The following is a 9142-nucleotide window of genomic DNA, read 5'->3' on the forward strand; positions in this document are numbered from 1 at the left end:
GAAGTCCAAAGTGCCAGAAATAAAGGGGAGAGAATAGATGGAGGGAGGGGGCTATCAAGGGAGAGAGAAAGTGTATCTCCTTGGTATGACTACCCACCCAAAGAGGATATTGAACTTCCATGGGAAGGAAGGCAATGTAACAGGACAAGAAGGGAATGGAAGTTAGAAGAGCCAAGCTTCCATGCTTCTCTGCTGCTCTGCTCTGTGGGTGGGCAGGTGCCTTTTGACACCTCAGGCTCATTTGTAAAATGAGGGACCTAGTTAGATGATCTCTAAGGTCCTTTAGCTCTAGCATTATATGATTCATTTAGAAAGCCTGTTTGACCCCCGGTCCTTTAGCTCTAGCATTGTATGATTCATTTAGAAACCCCCTTTGAGCCCAGATCAGCATATCATTTCTGATGAAAACTCCAAATCCTCACCCTCATCTGTCCTGAATCCATGGGACTCTAAGACACCCTCATAGGAAGAAAACTCTGGGTATTAAATTCCTGAAAGCCCTTTGCTCCATTCAAAAAAGGAAGGGAAATGCTTTCCCCTTCTCCCAAACAGAGATTGGTTGCAATAGGAAGATTGCAGATTAATGACCTGGAAAATCATCCTCAAATGGAAATGATACCTAATTAAACTCCATTAAATCATAACTCCTGGCTTCTGCTTTTGGCCTCTTGCTACCCATCCAGGATCCATTCAGGATTGAATAATTCCTCCTTCCCTAGGGCTGTTGAATTAACAGGTCATAAACTCTAGGTAGTGATTTGCTCATCTCCACTACATCTGCAATCATCCCTCTTCCTATGTGAACACTCTCAAAAGATCATCACTAGGCATGTCAGACTTTTCAGGAGAGAGGATAGTCATTTCGATTTTATCTTGGTTTATGAGCAACTTGACTATTTGACTAATATTAGACAGTCAGGACTGTATCATTTTCTCAGTAAAAAAACTAATTTGAAAAAGGGCTATAACTGCAGCCCATCAGTCATTGAAAATTAGAGTTTATGTAGTCGTTGTACTGACCAGGAGTACTTAGCTCCCAGGAAGAGTTTACTCTACATCCAAAGAAACCTTAAGAAGCTTAGATATTTAATCACCTGTCCTCTTGCCCCTTCTTTCCCTCCCTGACTTATTTTTTCTCAAGTGAATCTTTCTTGATTTTCCTATACATTGCCGTCCTGCAAACTCACTCCAAACTTCAGCTATGTTCTTCTAAGGGTGAAACCCTAGAAGTTTCCATTCTCATGGGAAACAAGTTGCTCAAAACCACAGGCTAGATTCTCAGGCTGGCCTTACAAACAGACATCAAACTATGTGAGGGGTTCCAAGGAGGCCTTTCCTTCGAGAAAATAAAATCTGTTCTCTCCTTGATTCTATTAGATTCTTTGAGAACCTCAGTTCTCTCTAAAAATCTCTTAAAGAGATTATGGAACATGCCATTATCCCTTGTGTGCTGGTCTGAATCTGTGGTGGACCCCAGAAAAGCCATGCCCTTTAATCCTCATTCAATATTACTGGGTAGGAACATTTTGATTGTTTCCATGAAGATGTGAATCACCTGATTGTGGGTGGTAACTTTTGATTAGATGATTTCCATGGAGGTGTGTCTCCACCCACTGAAGGTGAACTTGTTTACTGGAATCCTTTAAAAGAGGAAACATTTTGGAGAGAGTCCCTTTTTGGTAGAGCCACGAGAAAGCCAGCAGACACCATGTTCACCATGTGCCCTTCCAGCTGAGAGAGAAACGTTGAACATCGTCAGCCTTCTTCAACCAAGGTATCTTTCCCAGGATGCCTTCAATTGGACATTTCTATAGACTTGTTTTAATTTGGACATTTTCTCAGCCTTAGAACTGTAAACTAGCAACTCATTAAATTCCCCCCTTTAAAGGCCATTCCGTTTCTGGTATATTGCATTCCGGCAGCTAGCAAACTAAAACACCTTGCAAAGAGCCTTCTCTAAAGTCTCAGTGTTCTGTATAATTGGGGGGGGGGGGGGCGTTTTCATCCAGCGACTTTTTGTGACCTTGAGCAGGTAACTTACTTACTTTCCTCTTTGAGCTACAACTTCCCCTTGCAGCAAGAAAATCTGTTTAGGCCTAAGGATAAACTCTGACTGGAAGGAAGGATAAAAGAGCAATGTCTGAACTATCTCTACATTTGACTCCAGCTCTGACCACACAGTATCAATTTGCATTTGTCTTCATGTTTTGTGTGCATCTTGTTTCCCAACTGTGCACACTGAAGGTGTAATGCAAAGACTATTAGGTCTATTCCACTTGACTAGTAATGTCTAGAACATGAAAGTTAATTTTAATGGATTTAATCTTGTGCTCACCTTACTTTTATTTTAATTAGAGAAGTTGTGGTTTTATAGAACGATCATGCCTATAATATAAGATTCCCATATGAACACCTTGAATTGGTGTGGTACATTTGTTACAATTGATGCAAGCACATTTTTATAACATATAATTTGCACTATTAACTATAGTCCATGGTTTAACTTAGGGCTCACTGTTTGTGTTATGAAATTCCATAGATTGTTTTTTAATGAATTCTAGTAACATATATACAACCTGAAATTTCCCCCACTTAACCACATTCAAATATATGCCAGTGCTGTTAATCACAATCATAATATTGTATTACCGTCCATTACCAAAACTTTTCCATCATACCAAATAGATATTCTATATATTTTAAGCCTTAACTCTTCTATTCCCTATTCCCATACTGGTTACCTATATACAAGATTCTGACTCTATGAGTTTGCTTATTCCAGTTATTTTATACCAGTGAGTTCATACAATATTTATCCTTTTGTGTTGGCTTATTTCACTCAACATGATGTCTTCAAGGTTCATTCATGTTGTCAATTGTATCAAAACTTCATTCCTTTTCATGGCTGAATAAATCCATTCTGAATAACATTCCATTGTGTAATATACCACATTTTGTTTATTCCTTCATCAGTTGATGGACATTTGTGCTGCTTCAATCTTCTGGCACTTATGAATAATGATGCTATGAACACTAGGTTGCAAATGTCTGTTTGAATCCTTGCTTTCAAATCTTTTGGAATATATATCTAGAAGTGGGGTTACCAGGTCATATGATAATTCTATGCTTAACTTTCTGAGGGACTGCAAAACTGTCATCCATAGTATCTGCACCATTTTATATTCCCACCAGAAACGAATGAGTGGTCCACTTTCTCCACATCTTCTCTAGCATTTGTAACTTCTTTTTGTTTGTTTTTTAATAGTAACCATTCTAGTGGGTGTGAAATCATATCTCATTATGGTTTTGGTTTGCATTTCCCTTATGGCTAATGATATTGAGCATTGTTTCATGTACTTTTCAGTCATTTGTGTGTCTTCTTTGGAGAACTATCTATTCAACTTTTTGTCCATTTTTAAACTGGATTTTCTATCATTTTAGTGTTCAGTTCTATGATGTCTTTACATAGTCTGGATATTAAACCCTTATAGGTTATGAAGTTTCCAAATATTTTCTTCAGTTGTGTAGGTTGTTGTTTTGTTTTCATGAAGTCTTGAAGTGCAGAAGTTTTTAATTTTGATGAGGTCCCATTTATCTATTTTTTTTCTTTCATTGCTTGTGCTTTGGGTGTAAAGTCTAAGAAACTGTTGCCTGACACAAGGTCCTGAATATGCTTCCCAAACTTTCTTCTAGGAGTTTTATAGTTCTAGTTCTTATAATTAGGTTTTTGATCCATTTTGAGTAGATTTTTGCATATGGTGTGAGATAAGGGTCTACTTTCATTCTTTTGCAAATGGAGATCCAGATTTCACAGAACCACTTGTTGAAGAAACTATTCTTTCACAATTGAGTGGTCTTTTCCCCTTTGTTAAAAATCACTTGGCAGAGGTGGGGCAAGATGGCGGCATAGTGAGGTGTGGAATTTGGATTGTCCTCTAGGGCAGATAGTAAATAACCTGGAACTATCTGGAACAACTGCTGGGGGGACACCAGTGACCAGACATACATTGCACACCAGTCTGGGACAGATGGAACAGCTGAATTCCCATAGTGAACTGTAAGTCTCCCAAGCCGTGGTGACTGGTACCCCTCCCCACAGACACAGCAGGCTGGTTCCCTAAGAGGAAAAGATATAGACTGTACTAGAAGAAAGGAATTTAGCTCAACCAAGCCCCAATTGCAGAATTAATTAACAAACTCAGGCCCTGAGCACAGATAGACCTGGAGTAAGCATTAAAAAAACTGGGATTTATCATCCTGGAGAGAGAGGGTGGGGCTGACGGGAAAAAGAAAAAAGAAGCTTTTTAAGTTGAGCAGCACAAAATACTGGAAAGGGCTGGGCCCCAAGAAAAGGGGGCACATAGAGCCTGGAGACATATGGAGCTATATACCAACTCCAGATCTCGATTGGTGAACCCAGGGAGCGGGGGTTTGGTTCTGAAAAAGCTTATTATCTCTCTTTTTTTTTTTTTTTTTTTTAAACTTAACAGCTCTTCAGGTAGAACTGCCAGCATTCTCCAGCATCAGCACTGCCCCAGACAAAGGTGGAATTAAGTATGTGTGAGAGACAATAGTCAGGTAAATGGGGATAATTCCCTAGGGGGTATCTTCCCCAAGGATAGGGGCATGGGACCCAACTCGAGTGGTAGTCCTCCTTAGGAAAGTTCAGGTCCCAGAGGCTGGAAAACAGAAGCAGTGTAAGCCCACCTTCTAACTAAGCCTCTTTCTCAACCACATCACTTGCAGGGAAAGGCTGCTGAGAATTATAGGCACTGCATCACTTTATGCTGGTGGGAAGCTGTGGGCAGACAAGCACCACAGACTGGGCAGGATAGAAAAACACAGAGTCTAAAGGTTTCATAGGAAAGTCTGACAACCTGCTGGGTCTCACCCTCAGAGAAACTTGATACTTGTTATACACTCTCCCTGAGGCATGGGTCTGTCTGATATGGGAAAATCTGCCTGAAGTCAATCATATCTAAGGAGACCCTCCTCAAAAAAAGGTTCTAAAGCAGGCCACAGTGGCTTTGCAAGCAGCGTTCTCACCTGCCATGCCAGAGACTCGGGTTTGATTCCCAGTGCCTGCCCATACAAAAAACTAATAAAGTTCCATATAGGCAGGGTAAGAACAAGAAAAACAAAAGCTGAAAATTCTGGTCAGTTAAACAGAATCTATGCTGGAGGTCTAAAATAAGCTGCACTGAATGCCAAAGAATAGATAGAGAACAAAGACAACTACCAAGAAAACCCTAGGTAAAAGTGAAAACAACCTACAAAATAAATTAATTAAGGAAATCAAATGTCTAGACAGGAACAAAAATTAATGAATCAGACAAGAAAAATCAAGGATATGGTCCAGTCAAAGGAACAAACCAACATTTAACATGAGATACAGGAGATGAAACAACAAATTAAGGATGATCTAACAAATATGCAAAATCACATCAGAAATCAAGTACCACAGCAATATCAAGAGTAATGCCCAATGGATGGAGGTGGATGCAGGATACACTGATTGAGAAGTAGAGTGGTGAATGGTGGTATATACATATGATTGAATATTGTGCTGCTACAGAAGGAAATGAAGTTGTGAGGCATGCAACATTGTGAATGAACATGTGGAACATTGTGTGATGCAAAATAAGCTAGAAGCAAAAGAGAAAAGTTTGTTTGGTCTCATTTGGAAAATACTTATAAGAAAATTGGGGCTTACATTGTAAGATTGAGTCACATTTAGTCTGGAGTGGTAATTGTTATTTCTAGATTTTGAGAGACTGTGCTATATATGTATAACCTGGTATTTCCCTGGAACTTTTGGTACCTGTGTGATGCCTAAGACTCAGAGTAGGAATTCTCAGTTCTAAAGGTCAGCATTGCCACATACAACACCTGATAAAAGAAAATGAAAAGGAGATCAAGTTTCAGTTAGAGGTAAGAATGAAGCCAATCAAGTCAGGATTAAGGTAATTCAGAATAGTGGGGTAAGGAAGACAGTGTCTGTATTTTAGAACTTCACCTACTCTAAGAGACCAAAGGAAGAAAGGTTTATTTTGTCCAAACTTAAATTTTCTGTAGCACATAATCTAACACAACCTGTCTGGATAGATCATTTAAACAACCCAAACACAGGGAGCCCAGATTGGGAGTGATGACCTGTAATTCTTTATAGTTCAGTGTAATGCCTGGATACATCCCAGAGAATATTAAGCAGATCATCAAAAGTATTGGCAAAGTCCCTGAGGGATGCAAGAAAAAATATGTAACTATTAAATGTTACCACCAGGGAAACCTCTGATACTATCTCAAACATTATACGCTCTCTAGTCAAGAGGCTTTACCCTTGTGAAGCTTATTTATGTAGCAGAGAAGCTTAGCCTACCTACAGTTATGCCTAAGAGTTACTACTCTTAGAGGACCGCTTTTGTAGCTCAGAAATGGCTTCTCTCTCTCTAAGCCCAACTCTGCAAATGAAATCATTAAACTTCCCTCTATGTGGGACATGACATCCAGGGTGAAATTCTCCCTGACAACATAAGATGTGACTCCCAGGGATGAGCCTGGCCCTGGCACCATGGAATTGACAATGCCATTCTAACCAAAAGGGGGAAAAGAAGTGTAACAAATAAAGTAAGTGGCTGAGAGAGTTCAAATAGAGTTGAGGAGCTACTCCGGAGGCTGCTTTTAGGCAAGCTTCAGCTAGACATTGTTACCTATCACGGTTTGCCAAACTGAAACCAAAACCATTCCTGCCAACCCTGAAGAAAACCTAAGGTTTTCTTTGAGATTCTACAAAGGTTCCTTGCACTAAGATTACGCTCCAGAAACTTACAACTTCCAGATGTCCTCCTAGGCAAAATTAGTCCTGAAACCCAGAAGGGCCAGCCTCCCCAGAACATCAACTAGTTCCATCTCCCTATCCCATATTATTGACAGCCTCTTCCAACATTAAAAAGTTAGAAAGGGGGCGCGGCTCAGGCGTCGGAGCGGCGGCCGCAGGCGCCGCTGCCTCCTCCTCCATGGCTGTTTACCCCGCTGCATTGTGGGAGTTTGACCTCCGCCGCCGCCAACCGCCGCCTCAGCTTGCGCCGCCGCCGCCGCCGCCGCCGCCGCCGCGCACGCCAGGGGAGCCGTGACTGACGACGAAGTCATACGGAAGCGGCTCCTGATTGATGGAGATGGTGCTGGAGATGACCGGAGAATTAATCTACTAGTAAAGAGTTTCATTAAATGGTGCAACTCTGGATCCCAGGAAGAGGGATACAGCCAGTATCAACGTATGCTGAGCACACTGTCACAATGTGAATTTTCAATGGGCAAAACTTTGCTGGTATATGATATGAATCTCAGAGAAATGGAAAATTATGAAAAAATTTACAAAGAAATAGAATGTAGCATTGCTGGAGCACATGAAAAAATTGCAGAGTGCAAAAAGCAAATTCTTCAAGCAAAACGAATACGAAAAAATCGCTAAGAATATGATGCTTTGGCAAAAGTGATCCAGCATCATCCAGACAGGCAGGAAACATTAAAGGAACTAGAGGCTCTGGGAAAAGAACTGGAGCATCTTTCACATATTAAAGAAAACGTTGAAGATAAGCTGGAATTGAGAAGGAAACAGTTTCATGTTCTTCTTAGCACCATCCACGAACTTCAGCAAACACTAGAGAATGATGAAAAGCTCTCAGAGGTGGAAGAAGCTCAAGAAACAAGCATGGAAACAAATCCTAAGCCATAGACCAGCATGATTGCTGTCCATTTCCAAGAACATTGAAATAGCTACATAACCATAGTATCTTGAGCTAATTAAAGATATTTCTGCAGTGAAATACTTTAAAATATTAATGTTCATTTCATTCATATTTCTTCACACAAAGGAATGTGACTTTAGTATAGATTTGGCTTTATTAAAATGCTTTTTTATTCCTAAACTTTGAAGTACTCCAAAAATGTTTAATAAAATATTTTCAAAAAGATACATTTGCGCTCATTAATATTTTAAGTAGTTTTTAACTGGTAACATTCATTTGCTTACAAAATAAGTTGAAGATTGTGAAGTGGTAGATTTTCTAGGATGTTCATGAAAAAAAAATCAATTTTTGGAAATTTTTACCACTTTTGGAAATGGAGTTCAAAAGTAGCCTTTCTGAGGGCTATGTTCCTATAAAGTTATATGCAAAATGTTGTGATATATACTTTAAATTACCCATAATATTAAGAACCACTGGTTTAAGAGGTAATTATGAGATGCAGAGGAAATCAATATGCTTAAATTTCTCTCTCTCTCCATAATATAGTTATTAAATGTTTTGTTGATATATTTTCTTTCTTCTGTTTTTTTCTTTAGGAGTCATTAGAAAAAAAGTTATTAAGGTAAAGAGTTGTTGGAGATAAACAGTCAATAAAGATTCTCTTGTGTAAAAAATTTTGAGATTTTTAAAAATTAAGCTAAGACCGAATCTTTAGTAATTTTCTCGTGTATTGAATTACATATTCAGTCGTTTGTTCAGTTAAATCTTTATTTATTTTAGTTCAGAAACATGACACTTTGCATGAATCATACCTTAATAATGTTATATTTTTGTAATTTTAGAAGGTTGAATTTTTATCTTTAAAAATGAATGTTTAAAATTAGCTCAGTAGTAGTCATATTAAAAGTGTCATAATACCTTTAAAAAAAAGAAGTTAGAAAGGGCATAGCCCAAATAACCCTAAAGATTGGGAGAAATATCAAAGAAGAACATGGGGTGATCCAGAGAAAGTAGGGTTTAACAAATGAGTATGATTGCTGAATCATTACATTACTATTTCTCTTAGTCTCCAGTGTCTTGAAGCAGCTAGATATAAAAACCTAAAATTGTGGAATTGTAACCCATACCAAACTCTGAAATCTGTTCTACAACTAATTATTGTGGTGTGCTTTGAAATCCAATGCCTTTTTGAATATATATTATTTTTCACAATTAAAAAAAAAACATTTAGGTACATTAAAATCCCTTTAACTGAAAAACAAGAAGAAAAGCTTCTTGGATGTATCAACCCTGGAGACCAAGGCTTGCTAAACCGGGGCTGCTTTGTCATTGCAGAAGGAACCCTCTAGTTTTAGAAAATGTGGGTCAGTTGTAACACCTTTGGTTCTTCCAAG

At 38.8% G+C, this 9142-nt stretch overlaps 1 pseudogene; it reads left to right on the forward strand.

Annotated features, from left to right (window-relative positions):
- Nucleotides 1–7060: 7060 nt before the first annotated feature.
- LOC143669659 (THO complex subunit 7 homolog pseudogene) lies at nt 7061–7973 on the forward strand (annotated as a pseudogene).
- The last annotated feature ends 1169 nt before the right edge of the window (nt 7974–9142 follow it).

This window comes from Tamandua tetradactyla, chromosome 26, assembly GCF_023851605.1.
Source record: "Tamandua tetradactyla isolate mTamTet1 chromosome 26, mTamTet1.pri, whole genome shotgun sequence".
In the NCBI taxonomy this organism is placed as follows: Eukaryota; Metazoa; Chordata; class Mammalia; order Pilosa; family Myrmecophagidae; genus Tamandua; species Tamandua tetradactyla.